General features: G+C 41.6%; 1 protein-coding gene across 4 annotated transcripts in view; it reads right to left on the minus strand.

The window, feature by feature from the left end:
• The window catches only part of NCALD (neurocalcin delta), a 481050-nt gene that overhangs the window by 311979 nt on the left and 152121 nt on the right, over nt 1–16950 (minus strand). For 2 of the 4 annotated variants that reach the window (XM_055432078.2, XM_055432074.2), the window contains exon 2: nt 16371–16423. The gene's annotated coding sequence lies outside the window, so the exon portion shown is untranslated. Of the gene's footprint in view, nt 1–16370; nt 16424–16950 lie in introns of those variants that run through there. The other 2 variants (XM_055432079.2, XM_088844702.1) reach the window with 1 other exon arrangement.

The following is a 16950-nucleotide window of genomic DNA, read 5'->3' on the forward strand; positions in this document are numbered from 1 at the left end:
AAGACAAAGCCAGGCCAGACATTTTTCCAGGTTAGGGAAAAGGGAATACAGTTGAAGCTGATAACAGGGAAAACTAATTAACTGATATAAATAAAACCTTTAAAGAGCATGATTTTATTTTATTTTTTTTTCTGGAGCCTTTTAGATGAAGGTAACTTTGCCCAAGAATCCATCAGAAATATGGAAAGGAAAAGTGGAGCTAATGAAATAGGACAAAAGATCACAGCAAACAGGAGACTGACAGCCTCCACTGCATCATATTTAAAGATTTGATATAAAGTATTTCACAGAGATAGTCCACCAGGAAAAGGAAAAATCAAATATGAATTTATTTTACCAAGAATGCAATCTTCCGGGCACTGCCAATTCATCACTCACTAAAACCCCTTGGCCAAAGGAAACATTTTCAGGTCCCTTTGCTGAAATTGCTGCAACCGATCTATTTTCAGCTCTGTTTCTCTGAGTCTCACAGCAGAAGCTCTGAAATGATCCTGGGGCCAATTCTGGTTAAAAGTTGCCAGGTGCATTTAAGATGGTCTTGTTGCTTTGCTTTCATTTTGAAATAATCTGCAACTGAGGGTACCCAGTTAGACTGAATTCTTTCCCAGAAGCGGGCCTCGCTACCTCTTGGTCATCTGGGTCTATTTTCATTAAATAATCATGCACAAATAATCAATGAACAACTAGAAATGATTGTTTAGTAATTACATTTAGCTCCAACAGAAACAGCCTATGAAGACAATAAGAGCATACACATTATGGTGGCCATCTTTAACTCTGAAAATGCCAGTCTGGACAATCAACAAGGCAAGCTGCGCTGGTCACTGTCCTTCAGGCTGCGGAGGTCAAATTCAGGCCTCATGTCATGGTAAAGGCAATGCCTTGCTCACCACACCGTGAGGCTAAGAGAACTGGAGAAAATCTGGGTCTATGCACTAAGAAACTTCAGAACAGGCTAAGGGAGTAGCAAGTTTTTAAAACAATAAAATTGGCTCTGCTCAATATACCGTAATCATCTAAATGGGAAAAGAATGTGAAAAAGAAAAGATACATGTCTATGTATAACTGAATCACTTTGCTGTACCCCTGAAACTAACATGACATAAACAACTATACTCCAATATAAAATAAAATTTTTTAAATGAAGAAAAAATGGCTCTATAGAAAATGGATTTGCTCATTAATTCAATGTACCTACGTTGAATTTCCTCTAAATATAATGTTACAAGTAATCATTTCAGGGGCTCAAATAGCAAAAAAACACTTGCCAGTTATCCCCCACCCGCATTTAAACACCCACAGCCCCACCCCACCTCCCCTGTCCCCCGTGTCATCTATACTGTTGGCTTCCTGTTGGGTTTAACTAATGGGGGCACCAGACAAAGATGGGAGAGCTGTAGGGAGAGCAATGAGGTGCTGTTTCCCCTTTTGTCTGCCTGTTTCACCTCAGTGTCTCCACAGCTGTGTTTCCTGTCTAGTGACCTGTTGCCAACCTCACCACTCCACTGTTTGCCCCTTCTGTCCCTTGCCCTGGAGATGGCAAGGGCTTCCCATTGCTTCTGGTTCCTGGAAGCTAGGCCACCCCTTGTCTGTTCTCATAACCCTGCCCATGGGTTTGCAATAGTCCCTTCATTAAACTCTCTTCATTCAAACCCTCTGAGGTGAATTCTGTTTCCTGCCAAGTTCCCAATGCAACCACTCTGCAAAATAAATACAGCAGTGCTTGTTTCCTCACTGAAGATGGTGAGCAAACACCGAAGATCAGTATGTATGAGAAAAAGTACATAAGCAAAACAAATTTCCACCAAGATTTCTATTTTGGCAAACTTGATTTTAATGTCACACTTAATGTCAAAAACAGCACAATTTGACTATTATTCCTCCGTGCTAACTTATATTCCTTTTCTGACCCATTCACTTCCATCATCCAAAACAACCTCCACCGGATAAACCCCAGAAAAGCCTACTAGTGATTTTCCAGAAGTCCCATGGATGCTTAAGAAAGATGAGCTTTTTTCCCCATTTTATCCTTTTGCAATTGCAAAAAGAAGAGGACCATTTTCTGAGTCTTTTTCTTTGGTGCCCAGAATTTAACTCTCTATACTGCAGAAGGGGTGATGATGTGGCCTTTCACAAACTAGAGCCAAGTCTAACAAAATGGCTGGGGTGGAGTAAAAGCACTATTTTATCCGAATTGTAGAAGGCTGTATCTCAGATGGTAGTTCTTTTTCTTCAGTCTAGATATTTATTTATTTAGCTGGAGGCTACAGTTCTTTTATTTTCATTAACCTATCTAAAGAATGTTTGTGGAATTTGCAACATATTGATCAATTGTACAGTTTCTGAGTCTAAATGCAATGTTTTTGTTGCATCCTTTTTTTTTTATTTATTAAGCTTCGGGGCCCTACTAACATAGGAGCTGTGAAATAATAAGCAGAGCACGTTTTAACCCAGGCACAATGAACTAATCAGACTCTCGCTCCTGCATTTTGCTTTAACACAGGACTGGTTATTCTCACCTCACCCCCTCACTGCACCCATTCTCCAGATCCATTCTGCGTCCTTTTCTTCTTCTCTGCCCAGCAACTGTATTGTCCATCCCCTGCCCTCTGGCTTCCGGTGAAGTCTCGCCAACGGGAGGCGCCATCAGGAGCTCCAAGGAGAAACCAAAGACACATCCTCCGCACACTGGGGGCTAACACTCTGGCAGTGACTGGTTTTCCAACTACAAATCCATGACTACCACTGCACCAGGTCACCCGTCCCAAAGAGAGGACAGCTTCTGCACTGCAGCTGCCTTAATATCTCTTATTTCTTTCCTTCACCCTGCCTGCATCTCCGTAAATAGCACTTTGGCTAAATTCTTCCCAGGCTCCTCCAGAATGTGCCTTCGGTTTTCGGCTCTGTCTGTCCCTGACTGACAGGATGAAAAGCACAAGGTCCCCCCTTAGGCAAGGGGAGGTTCCCCAGGTTTCTGAGCACTTGTAGGTGTGCCTAGGGTTCATCCCTGGCTTTAGAAGAATAGTGGGTTTCATGTTCTAGTGTCTGAGAACCACCTGGAAGCTTATTAAAAATGCAGGAAAGACTAAGAAACCACCACAGATAAGACAGGATTAAGAAGACCAGATAACTACATGTAATGTGATATCCTGGATTAAAGAGAAAAAGGACAACAGTGGCAAAACTGATGAAATTTGAAAAAAGTCTGTAGCTTTGTTGTTAATTTATCAAATATGTTCTGGTTATGTAAGGAGCTAACATTAGGGGAAGCCAGGTGCAGGAAACACAGGAAGTTTCTGTACTATTTTATTTTTCTATACATATAAAATTATTCCAAAATATCAATAAAATGCTTATTTAAAAAAAAAAAAAAGCAGACTTCCAGACCCTGCCCCAGACCCCATGAATCAGAATTTTGGCAGTGGATATTTAAAGCAGATGGCTTGAGGACTAAACTTTGAAAATCACTGCCCCAAAAGACTTGAAAACTATTATCTCAGGTTGAGATAAGGATGGAAACAATTGTTTACAATGCCAAATTGCAGCATAATTACTTGACTATTTAAAGAAAAGAGCCAATCAAAGCTTTGTCAAAGTTCACCTTCTATTCCTGTTAATTAGAATGATTCATCCTGTGACCAGTCTCCCTGTTTAGTTTCCTGCATAAAAACACTTGAAAAGGTACAGGTAATTATAGGACCAAACAAAGAGTGTGACAGTAAAGCCCTTTCACTTCCTCCTCCCTCTGAGATTGTTTTTTTTTTTTTTGCAGTATGCATCCTTTCTATTTTCCCCAACTTTGAGTTTCCAAAAGAGCAGGGCCAACCAAGTAGGCTGCTGGATGGTGATTTTCTGCATCTTTTTCACAGTGGGTTATCCTGTTTCTCTAAACTTTAAGCTCCCTGAAGGCAGGGACTCTATTTTCAGTTTCTTCTGTGTTTTTCTATAGCTCTACAGAGGGTTCTTCATTCACTGTTTGATGGACTGACAACCTGCACTTCCCCACTGTTCTCATATCTTTGCCTACTTATTTTAGATATAATTATTATCATGCCATTGGACCATGGAAGAAGGGGATAGGTGGAAATTAAAATGTTGGCATTGTTGCATGCTAAGTCTCTTCAGTCATGTCCAACTGTTTGCAACCCCATGGACTATAGACGGCCAGGCTCCTCTGTTCATGGATTTTCCAGGCAAGAATACTGGAGTGGGTTCCCATTTCCTTCTCCAGGGGATCTTCCCAACCCAGGGATAGAACCCCTGTCTCCTGCATTGGCAGGTAGATTCTTTACCACTGATGCCACCTGGGAAGCCATTATTATTACCTGCCTAATCTCTGATGCTAGGAAAGGTTGGGGGCGGGAGGAGAAGGGGACGACCGAGAATGAGATGGCTGGATGGCATCACCGCCTCTGTGGACATGAGTTTGAGTGAACTCTGGGAGTTGGTGATGGACAGGGAGGCCTGGCGTGCTGTGATTCATGGGGTCGCGGAGAGTCGGACACAACTGAGCTACTGAACTGAACTGAACTGAACTGAATCAACAAAAATGTTCATTGAAAATCTACTATGTGCTAGGCACTATTCTAGGCACTGGGGATCTAGCAGTGAATAAAATAATCTCAGGACTGCCCTAGTGGTCTAGTGATTAAGACTCCACGCTTCCACTCACAGGGCACGGGTTTGACTCCTGATTGGCAAACTAAGATTTCACATGTCATGCAGCTTAGCCAAAAAAAAAAATTTTTTTTTAAATCTCCACTTTAGGCAGCTTAAAGTCAGACCAGGGAGATAGACTATTAAGCAGATAATTGCCAGACAAGCTATCAGTTCTCCCTTGCCATCCTTACACTTCGCTTATCATGATAGAGCATCCTGAAGAGGAATTAGGAAGAGGAGGGTAGCTTCTAGTTCCTGGTCTACCTCTGGTAAGAACTGATTTTAAAGGAGGCACTCATCTTTCTGGGGGTTTCCTTGGTGGCTCCAATGGTAAAGAATTTGCCTGCAATGCAGGAGACCCAGGTTCTATCCCCTTGTCAGGAAGATGCCCTGGAGGAGGGATGGCAACCCACTCCAGTATTCTTGCCTGGAGAATCCCATGGACAGAGGTGCCTGCGAGATACGGTAGGTCCATAGGGTGGCAAAGAGTCAGACATGACTGAAGTGACTTAGCACACACGCTTACATCTTTCTGACCTTCAATACACTCATTCCAAAAAACGGGAATTTAAAAAAAAAAAATCTACCTTCCAGGGGTCATTAAAAAGCTCAAATAACAATGGATGTGAAAGTGTTTTGAAGACTATAAAGTGTTATACAAATGTCAAGCAATAGAAAGTAATGACTTAAACAGTCCCTGCTTACTAACTCTGAAGCAAAAAAGTAGCGGTTCAGTGGTCTTTCCATTAAGCAGAAATCTCAAACAATAAGAATTTATAAAAGGCAGTCCTTTCAAAGATCGAAGCTCTGTTGCTTTGGCGTTAGCAATTAATGAGAATTACATTAACATCAAAGAACTCGGTCAGAGGGAAGAAGTCGCCTGTGAAGAAAGCAGGCCTGTCATTTTATTCACAGCAGACCCATTCTGGCTACACTCTTCCTGAATAAACTGGGCTCAGTTACTGCAACGCTTGTCTGAAATTCAAACGGATTTCTTAGCCAGAGACATTCAACATTTCTATCTTATTCAAAGAGAAGCTTCCATATCAGAAATAAAAGAAAAGCTTCTCCAAGTCAGTGGTAGAGCAAATAAACTGGTGAAGAGTTTTCCGTGAATGTCTTTGAGAAGATGATGCTTGGAGAGAAGTTTTGGAAATGAGATTTGCTATTTCAGATACACACAGTGTCTATACCGAGTTTCTAAGGTGAAAAATGACCTCCCGGAGCAGTTTTACCATCTTCCTGTCTGGAGAAGTCGATGGCCTTCTAAGGGTGCTCTTCAGATGCCATGGTAACAGCATGATTCTGGCCAAGTCTGTTGTGTCTGGGGTACAGTTTAAGGAGCTTCAAAATGCTGCCTAAGAACATTTGCACGAGAGCCCTGCTGGTATGCTTGAGCTGGATGCACAACACAAGCTCTTCGGGGATACACACACTTGTAAGCCTTGACCGGGACAGTACTGGGGCAACCGAGTGACTAGAAGACACATCGCCACCAACTCCCAGTGGGTGTGATCCCCAGGGAGCCACAAGACTATTCAGGAGTGATACAGTCAAGTTTCAGCTTCGTTTTTTAAAAAACTTATTTATTTTTAATTGAAGGAAAATTGCTTCGCAATACTGTGTTAGCCTCTGCTATCCATCAACATGAGTCAGTTCTAATGAGGGGGATGAACCTAGAGCCTATTACACAGAGTGAAGTAAGTCAGAAAGAGAAAATCAAATATCGTATACTAACGCATATATACGGAATCTAGAAAGATGGTACTGATGTACCTCCTTACAGGGCAACAATGGAGACGCAGATACAGAGAACAGACTTATGGACATGGGCAGGTGGGGTTGGGTAGGAAAGAGAGGATGGGACAAACAGAAGGAGTAACATGGAAGTTTTAGTTTTTATTCCAAAGTTTAAATTTTATCATCTAGCTTATACTGTGACTTCAAGTGTGGAAGTCCTTCACAAATATTACTTCAGCTAAATATAGACACAAGAAAAAGTCGACAGTTGACCATGGGGACAGTAATGGGATCAGAAAGAAGTTTAAGCTGTTCATTTGGGCCTTCAAATGGACATCACCTGCAAAATCACGCAGAGTGAAAGGAGAACTGTTGGCCTATGAGAAGGAGGAGCGTCTGGCTTTCTGGGTAAGGCAGGATCACATCCAGCACACAGGACTCTCGAAAGTCTCCTCAGGCCATCTCCCTAAAGAGAGATGGCCTTAGGGTTAGGGAGATGGCCTTCACCTGGAAGTACTGAACAAGAGTCAGATGATGAGACTTCCCCTTCACTGTGGGTAGTATACACGTGCGTGTTTACACTATTGTCAGATTATATCAGGAGTCACTTTGAAACTTGCCATTTGCATGAATCAATGACTCCCCCCCCCGCCCAGTCATTTCTGTATATGTGAAAGAAATTTGATCTATGACTCCAAAGAAAGTCCATGAGTAAGCTGGAGTTCTTCTGGAAATATTTAGGAAACACGTGCTCTGAGCAACATGGTGAACCAGGAGCTGAAGAAGAAACAAAAGAAATGTCATACCTGCCCTTTTACACCCTCTGGTGGAGGAGACAAAACAGACTCACTGGAAAGAGTCAGGTAGCATTTTGTTCTCTTTCTCTTGCCTCTTAGCTGCTCCCCATTTCTTTATTGGCCTAATGAAGCCCTCTTGGCCTCAGCTTCCACCCATCATGTCCATGAACCACTTTCTCCATCTTCATGAAACCCCTATCCAACCCCACACATACTCCTTGGCCTCCCTTCCCTCTGTACCCAACATGAGATGATTATGCTCTCTCTATGCTGCTGCTAAGTTGCTTCAGTCGTGTCCGACTTTGTGCGACCCCACAGACGGCAGCCCACCAGGCTCCCCCATCCCTGGGATTTTCCAGGCAAGAACACAGGAGTGGGTTGCCATTTCCTTCTTCAATGCATGAAAGTGAAAAGTGAAAGTGAAATCACTCAGTCGTGTCCAACCCTTAGCGACCCCATGGACTGCAGCCTACCAGGCTCCTCCGCCCATGGGATTTTCCAGGCAAGAGTACTGGAGTGGGGTGTCATTGCCTTCTCTGACTCTCTCCACAGACCCCTCAATATCTCTGTTATCTTTCCAACCGAATCCTGGATAATCCTGTATTCTGTGTTCTCTGCTCTAACATTCTTAGAAAAGCCATGTAACCGTGAAGATGCCTTCAACAAAACGATGAAGAAAGGACCACCGGAGAAAGTTGATTCCCTAGTTAGAATGTAAGTTCCCTGAAGGAGGGACTCTATCTCAGGCTGCTTTGTTAAGCTCAAGGACACCTCAGCAGGCTCAATCAATCCTTGCTGCACTGAATTGATACCAAAAACAAAAATATCAAAACAGAAGGGTCCATACTGATACTTACACAAATAGAGTTTTTTTTAACTTTCGCACATGGTTTATATGCAAATAAACACAGTTATTCCAAAATAAAGCACTCAACCAAACAGCCTTAAAAAATAGCTGCCAAAAGTTAAATCTGGTAGAGTTCAGAGCTGTAAATCTCTTCAAACTTCTTTTATAATTCAGAATTGTTACAACTTAAGATGGTTCTTTATGGCAATTAAAGCAAGGTAGTGAGAGCTCACTACACTGCATGGCAAACCACCCCTAATACTTCACCAAGCCGTAGCCTTCCTCAGGTCGTGTCTGTATTTTCCCCAGGGGAAAATGAAAGGGTGTCGCCACATTAGCCAGAAAGGCAAATATCAGAGAAATCCCGAAACAGCATGTTTCAAAGAGAAGACAGAATTCTATGAGGTTCCCTGTGAGGTGTCAGATTTCAGTAGGACGTTGCTGCCTGAACGGGGGCCCCAGTGAACCCCGGGGTCTCTGAGGCCTCACTGGGAAAGCAGAACGCCCTTCCCTCCCACCAGCAGCAGCACTGTCTCTGAGCCTGGCGGGCACCACCACTCTGCCAAGCCAACTTGCACCACAGGCCACGATCCTCACACCAGCTTGGCAGGACCAAGCCCAAATGTCACCCGATGATCCCACAGATGTAATAATATCTGGCAAGAGGCTGATTGGACAGCACACAATGTCACTTCCTCTAATTAAGGAACACTCGAGAAAAACCAGAATAGCCACAAAGTACTGTCAGCAAAGCAATCAGCAGCAACAATTAGCAGTCAGTTCAGCCCTGAGCTGAGCTTTGCAGAGGGAGCAGGGGTGGTTACGAGAAGAGCGGCCTGAAGGGACCCTGCTGCACACTGAGGGATTCTGCAGCAAAACCCTCGGGCTGGGAGCGGAGGTGGGGCGGGGGGTGCGGGGGTGGAGGCAGCAGTTTGTTGGTTGGTTTTTGTGCAGCAGTAAAGGGGCCATCATAAAGAATCCTGCAGCAAGCTGCCCAAGCAGCTAGAAGTCTACTGGCTGCAGCCCAACGCTGTTTACTTGCCCTGAATCACCCTTCTTCTCAACCTGAAACAATTCTTAAAACCTTTCAGATCTATAAGAGGCTCATCCCCATCTCCTTTTCAAGAGTTTCACAACTTTAACACATGTGAATTCTCCCTTTTCTCAACTATTGCAAGAGATTACTATCAATTTTACAAGGTCATTAGAAGTAGGAGTTGGGGGAAATACTGGGTTGGCCAAACGGTCCATTTGGGTTCATTGCATCTTATGGAAAACATGTTATGGAAAAAGGTGTTTCCATAAGATGTATCCATAACATCTTATGGAAAAACCCAAACAAACCTTTTGACCAACCCAATATATAAAGAAATAAATATAACACAAATGTCATAATACACAATAAGACATTATGTGTGTGTGTGTGTGACACACATGTATATTTAACAATTATTAGGAGGGGCATCATTCTCTCCTTCCCAGCATTCCTGCCTGGGAACATAAAACAAAATCGTTTGTCTTCTTAAAACTGTTGGAAGGTGACCTCTACCCTTCACGACATCCCTTCACTCCTCCTCAAGGGAGTGACTCCTTGAATTGCTCAGACAGAGTGAGGGAAAGTGCATGGAGGTCTGGACATCTTCCCTTCTCTCTATTTCTGGCTTCAGCAGCATGTATTTTTCTTTCCCATGAAAGAAATCTTCAGCAGTAAAAGGAATAGGATACCTGATTCTAGTTGATCTTGTCCATAATTTAAGCTCATCCTCCAATCTAGGATTATTGGGAATGAAGCTGATATTTAGCTCCCTGTCTGATATCTGCATCTAGTTCTCTACCCATAGCAAACACAGCCCTGATTTCTTTTTCAACAACAATATGCCCAACTCTAAGACATATTTCCCAGGCTCCCTTGCAGCTAAGGGTGACCACTGAGATTAAAGCATAATTCACTAGTCCCAGGAAACCAGGGCAACTCTTCACTTGGGCTCACTCAGCTAAGAGGCATGACCTTGTGCCCCTCTCTGTCCATCTGTTTGGAATACTTCCATGATGGCTGCAAGTTGAACAAGATATATTAAAACAAGTTAATGATATAGCCAGAACTCTTTGACTTGATGTCTCTCATGAAGGCATATGGGGTTGGGGTCGCAGGGAGGAAGCAAAGGGAGGGGAAAGGGAAAGCCTTAAAATACTGGGATACAAAAGCAAAGGTAAAGACAAAAGGAAAGCAGATGGTATAATCCAGCAATCTTGGCCAACCTTCCTGATGAAATCAAAGGAAAGACAACAAATTAAGAAATAGGATATATGTAAAATTAAATGTAAATTTTAAATTTACATTAAATTAAGTTTAAATCAATTAAATGTAAAATTTATTGCAAGTTGAGAAAAAAATAGAGAAAACTAAAATTCTGGCAGCACAGCCGCATCACTGCATCAGTAAAATACTCAAAGTTGGAAAGATTCAAAAGCTGAGGGTTTCTTGGCAAGAACTTTGTCAGAGGGGTGGGTCCTTGCTAGAACCCTTTAGGTCAGGCTGTGAAGCATCAATAGAAATTCCACGGAGCAACGTGTTGTTTGAGCTGAACCCAAGGTGGAGAGGAAGACAGAACTGCCCCTAGGAGGCAGGCTTCAAAAGTCTAAGAAACCCCTTTTTATAAGAGGAAGCAACAGAAAAATCCCTGCTACAAGAAAGACTCAAGGTTGTTGAGTGCAAAGCTCAAAAAAGTATTTGAAATTAAGAAGATTTAAATATGCATATCAGTGGTAATTGTTCAATTAAATGCAATAATTTAACTAGAAAAAAATTTTTAATGTTCTAATTTAAATATGTGTGCACATAACCTTGTATATCCTTAAAGTAGGGTTACTTTCACAATATTTTGACTTTGAAGGATCTTAATCTCATTATGAAAAACACAGTTGACAAAAAAAGAGAAAGAAGCAGCAGAAAGAAAGTAAAGAAATCAGTGATTGTGTGAAATACCCCTTCTCAAAGTACACATGACTCCCTCAGGGATCTCGTCAAAATGCAGATCCTGATTCATCAGGTCTGAGCGTGGGACTTGCGATTCTGTACTTTTAACAAGCTCTCAGGTGACACTGGAGCTGCTGGTCCTGCTCTGACGGCAGAACAAGGGACTCCCACGCCAAGGATCCTGCACTGACACAAAGAAGAAGTCTGCTACCATTGCAGGGAGCTCTCCTACCCAAGCCACCTACAGAAGCAAGCAGAATCTGAAAGCCATGAAGAGGAACAGGAGCACGGGCAAAGCCCCAAGGCCTGCCCAAGACTGAGGGTGGAGCAGAAGAACAGGGAAGCCCCCAGCATGGCCACAGCTTAGCCCTGAGCTTCGCTCTGAGTGTGGAGTGTCCGCTGAAAGCTGAGGTCAGAGTCTAGACAGTGAGAAAAACTCTCTGGCACACCAGGCCACACACTAAGCATGAAGTAACTTCAGTCCATGACTGGAAAACTTTGCAGTCTGGTGGGCAAGAAAAAGTGACAACAATCAGGAATCCAACCGCACCCAAATTTCCAGCTACTAATCTTATCAGCTGCCAACAAAGAACTAAACCACTGTTTCATTAACCATCTTGCAAAAGAAGTGCACCCATTTCTGGGTGGCAGTGTTATCAATTTTATTACTTACTGCTCTTCTACCAACAACATCAGTCAAAATTAAGAAGACATTCAAAGACCAAGGTAAAGCAACCATTTGTTAAAATAAAGCCACCAATGGAACTAGACAGAGAGATGACCCAGATACTAGCATAATCAGAGACTTTAAAATAGCTATGATTGGGACTTTTCTGGTGATCCAATGGTTAAGACTCTGAGCTTCCACTGCAGGGGGCAAAGGTTTGATCCCTAGTCAGGGAACTAAGATTCTGCATGCCAGGGCCAAAAAATAAAAAATAAAATAAAAATGTCTTCTCCAAAGAAGACATACAGATAACCAATAAACACACGAAAAGATCTCAGCATCCCTCATTACTAAAGAAATGCAAATCAAAACTACTTTGAGGTATCACCTCACACTGGTGTGAATAGCCATCATCAAAAAATCTACAAATGCTGGAGAAGGTACGGAGAAATTTGCATTCCCCCCTTGCACTGTTGGTGGGGATGCAAATTGATACAGTCACTATGGAGAACAGTATGGAGATTCCTTGAAACCTAGAAATAAAACTACCATATGACCCAACAATCCCACTACTAGGCATATGCCCTGAGGAAACCAGGATGAAAAAAATAACATGTACCCCAATGTTCATCGCTGCACTATTTACAATAGCTATGACATGGAAGCCTGGCATGCTGCAGTCCATGGGGTTGCAAAGAGTGGGACACAGCTGAGCGACTGAACTGAACTGAGGACATGGAAGCTACCTAAATGTCCACCGACAGATGAATGGATAAGGAAGTTGTGGTACCCATACACAATGGAATACTACTCAGCCATAAAAAGGTACATATACACAGTGGAATAGTACTCTGCCATTTGACTCAGCTCTAATAAAGTGGATGAACCTAGAGCCTACTATACAGAGTGAAGGGAGTCAGAAAGAGAAAAACAAATGTCATACATTAATGCATATATATGAAATCTAGATGGTACTGATGAACCTATCTGTAGGCCAGCAATGGAGATGCAGACCTAGAGAACAGACTTGTGGACACAATGTGGGAAGGAGAGGGTGGGATGAATTGAAAGAGAAGCATTGAAACATAACCATTATCATATGTAAGATTAGATAGCCAGTGGGAATTTGCTGTATGACACAGAGAACTCAAATCCGGTGCTCTGTGACAACCTAGAGTGGTGGCACGGGGTGGGAGGGAGGTTCAAGAGGGAGGGGATATACATATATCTACAGCTGATTCATGTTGATATATGGCAGAAACCAACACAATGTGCTGTCACTTCAGTCTTATCCAACTGTTTGCAACCCTATGGACGATAGCCCACCAGGTTCCTCTGTCCATGGGATTCTCCAAGCAAGAATACTGGAGTAGGTTGCTATTTCCTCCTCCAGGGGATTTTCCCAACCCAGGGATCGAACCTGCATCTCTTACCTCTGTTGCATTGGCTGAGGTTCTTTACCACACCACCTGGGAATTGTAAAGCAATTATCCTTCAATTAAAAATAAAAGCTTTTTAAAAAGCTATAAAATTCCTAGAAAAAAAGAAAAGAACATCTTTGTGTTTTAGCAAGGATTCCTTAGGACACAAAACTGCTGTCCAGCAAAGAAAAAAATGATAAACTGAACTTTATGAAAATTAAAAATTTCTGCTCTTTGAATGATGCAATCCACGGGCTGGGAAAAGGTATTTGAAAAGCACACATTTGATAAAGGATTTGTATCTGGAATAATAGTTTATTGTAGCATAAAAATGAAATGGAGAAGGCAATGGCAAGCCACTCCAGTACTCTTGCCTAGAAAATCCCATGGATGGAGGAGCCTGGTAGGCTGCAGTCCGTGGGGTCGCTAAGGGTCGGACACGACTGAGCGACTTCACTTTCATTTTCACTTTCACACATTGGAGAAGGAAATGGCAACCCACTCCAGTGTTCTTGCCTGGAGAATCCCAGGGACGGGGGACCCTGGTGGGCTTCTGTCTATGGGGTCACACAGAGTCGGACACGACTGAAGTGACGCAGCAGCAGCAGCAAAAATGAAAAGATAGATGACTTAATTTTTAAAATGGGTGACTGATTTGAACAGACACTCCACCAAAGAAGACAGGCAGATGGCAGAGAAGCACATGAAAAAATGTTCAACGTCATTAATGATTAGGGAAACAAGAACTAGAGTTATGAGATAAAACTACATACCAACTCATGTTGCCCAAATTACGGAGACTGATTATACCGAGTTCTGGAGAGACTGTGTGTGTCCCAAGTCACTCAGTCGTGTTTGACTGTTTGCAACTCTATGGACTGCAGCCCACCAGGCTCCTCTGTCCATGGGATTCTCGAGGCAGGAATACTGAAGTGGGTTGCCATGTGCTCCTCCAGAGGATCTTCCCAACCCAGGGATTGAACACAAGTTTCTTATATCTCCTGCATAATTCTTTATCACTAGCACCATCTGGAGAAAGACCATGGGGCAACTAAAATATCATACATTGCTGAATGGAATGCAAAATGGCACAATCACTTTGGGAACAGCTAGAGGGATTTTTTTGTATAATGTTAAATATATACTTGCTACACAGTATATGACCCAATAAACCTACTCCTAGTAATTTACCCAAGAGAAATTAAAACATAGATCCACACAAAGACTGACAAAGTGAGCAATTAGAAAAACTTTATTCATAAGAGCCAAAAACTATAAATAATCTAAATGTTCATCAATTGGTGAATGGATAAACAAATTGTGGTCCATCCACACAATGGAATTCTACTCTAAAAAAAAGAACAAACAACTGGTACTGCCACACAGGGATGAATTTTTGAGATTCATGAGATTTTTAAAAAGAAATCTGAAACAAAAGTCTACATACTCTATGGCTTCATTTATATGTATTCTAAAAAAAGAAAAAATCTAGGGACAGAAATCAGATGAGTGATTGTTACTACAAAGGAGCATTATCTCAGAGGTTGGGTATGTTCTGCATCTTGATTGTGGTGGTGGTTATAGAACTGTTCAAGCTTATCAAACCATCAGTTTCAAGAGAATGAATTTTTCTGTGTGTTCATTGTACCTTTGTGAGCCTAACCAAGATAAACAAATAGATAAACAGAGCTATGACCAAAGGATGGCTCCTGATCAAGTGCATGTCCACATGGAAAAAATCAATCTTGACCCTCTACCTCCCATCGTACACAATAAAACCAATTCCAGATGTATTGTGGCTCAAATGTAAAAGAAAAATAATATAACTTTCAGATGAAAATGTACAACTTCTTTGTGATCTTAGAATAAGGCCAAGATTTCTTAAATAAGTACAATAGTGCCAACCACAAAGGGAAAAAAATGGATAATTTACACTATTTTAAAGGAATTTCTGTCCACAAAAAGAGTGAAACTGTAAACCACAGGAAACAAAAGTAGATGTTTACAACATATATATTCTAACAAGACCTCAAATCCAGAACACATATTACTAAAAATATCCATAATTCATTAAGACAACTCAACAAAGCAACCCAATTTTTTTTTTCAAAAGACCTGGCCTTTTTTTAAGACTAGAAAGGGCTTTTGACAAAACAAGATATTCAAATAGTCAATTAACATATGAAGAAGTACCCAACTTCATTAGTCTACAAGTAAATACAGAGCTACAACAACCCTGTAATACTTCACACCCACTAGCACAGACTAAATAATCAAACAAAACAGAAAATACCTTGTGTTGAAAAGGATACAGAGCAATCAGAAGTCTCATATACTCCCAGTTAGCATGTAAATTTTAAATCAATACAACCATTCTGAAAAACTGATATTATCTGCTAAAACTGAACGTATACTTACCCCCCTGATCCAGACATTCCCTTGCTGCATATATATACAACAGAGAATGAATATATAACCAAAACCAAAATTTGTCAAAACTGACTCAAGAAGAAATCAGAAAATGTAAATAAATCAAAAATTAAATAAGCAGGTAAAAATTCTCCTTTCAAAGGAAACAACAGGACTCAAATGTTTTACTCCTTTATCATCAAACATTCAAGTAGCAAGTAATTCCAATATTTTGAAAACCATTCCTGGCAAGGAAAATACCAGAAAGGAAAACTGTATCCAATCTCAGGACTAAAACTAAATCTTAGCTAAAGATAGAAAGGATAATGCATCATGACCAAGTTGGTTTTATCTTAGTAATGCAAGGTGTTTAATATTAGAAAATCGACTAATAGAAATTACCATGAAGAGATAAAGAATAAAAATCATTTTTACAGCTTAGTAGATTAGAAAAGCATTCAATAAAATTCAATAACGAAAATAATTAATTTGCTTTTAGCAAATGAAGAACAGGAAAAAAACTTCTTAATCTCACCTAGACTATTATTAAGGTAACTTCATCAAATGATTTAACGGTTTGCCTACTGTTGGATATTTTAGTTCTCTCCTCTTGTTTTGCTTTATCTGGCAAGTACAGTTTATGGTGTGATGAACACCTTTGTGCATGTTGATCTAACTCCTCTGTGCAAGTTGTCTAACTTCTCTATGTTTCAATTTCCTCCTATATAACACGGAAATAAACCTAACTTACAGGTCTGTTGCAGTGATTAAATAAGATGTTGGATTTTGGTCTCAGGAAATCTTGGGAGAAAGTAGTGGTTTATAAATCTGAGGAAATTTGTTCTGCATTTACCTGGTAGAGGATCTCTCAAAGCACACTGCAAGCTCAAGTCAGAAGAAGTCACTCTGTCAAAAAGAAAGAAAGTTATTGTGATAGGTTATCAGCAACTACGGATATAATATCTGAGGAAAGCTGTCAGTGATGGGGACTATTGTTTGGTACAGGATTCTCTTGCCTCATTTGATATCTTCTCCCCCTCCCAGCTACCACATCCCTTGTTCAGTGAAGATGACTACTATCACATTCCCTTCATCTGCCCTTGATTCACAGCATCCCATTACAGCCAAAGCGAAGTTCTAAAACTTGAGCATGACACACCACACCCCTCCTGAAACCCTTCCCATAAGCTCCTCTTATCCATGGGATGAAGGCCAAGTTCCCTGGCATGACTTATAAGGCCCTTGGTCATCTGAGGCCTGCCTACTTCTCTAGCCTGTCTCTCATCCCCGTACCACTATCTGGGCTCCCGCTACACTGGACTTGCTTCAGTCTCTCCCTGCCAGGTCCCAGCTTTCACACATGGTTCCCTCTACCAGGACTACCCTCCCCTTCCCCAACTCACCTCCACCTGGCTAACTCCTACCCATCTTTC

Source organism: Moschus berezovskii, chromosome 16, assembly GCF_049115385.1.
Source record: "Moschus berezovskii isolate FMDL1 chromosome 16, NW_MosBer_1.0, whole genome shotgun sequence".
Classification (NCBI taxonomy): Eukaryota; Metazoa; Chordata; class Mammalia; order Artiodactyla; family Moschidae; genus Moschus; species Moschus berezovskii.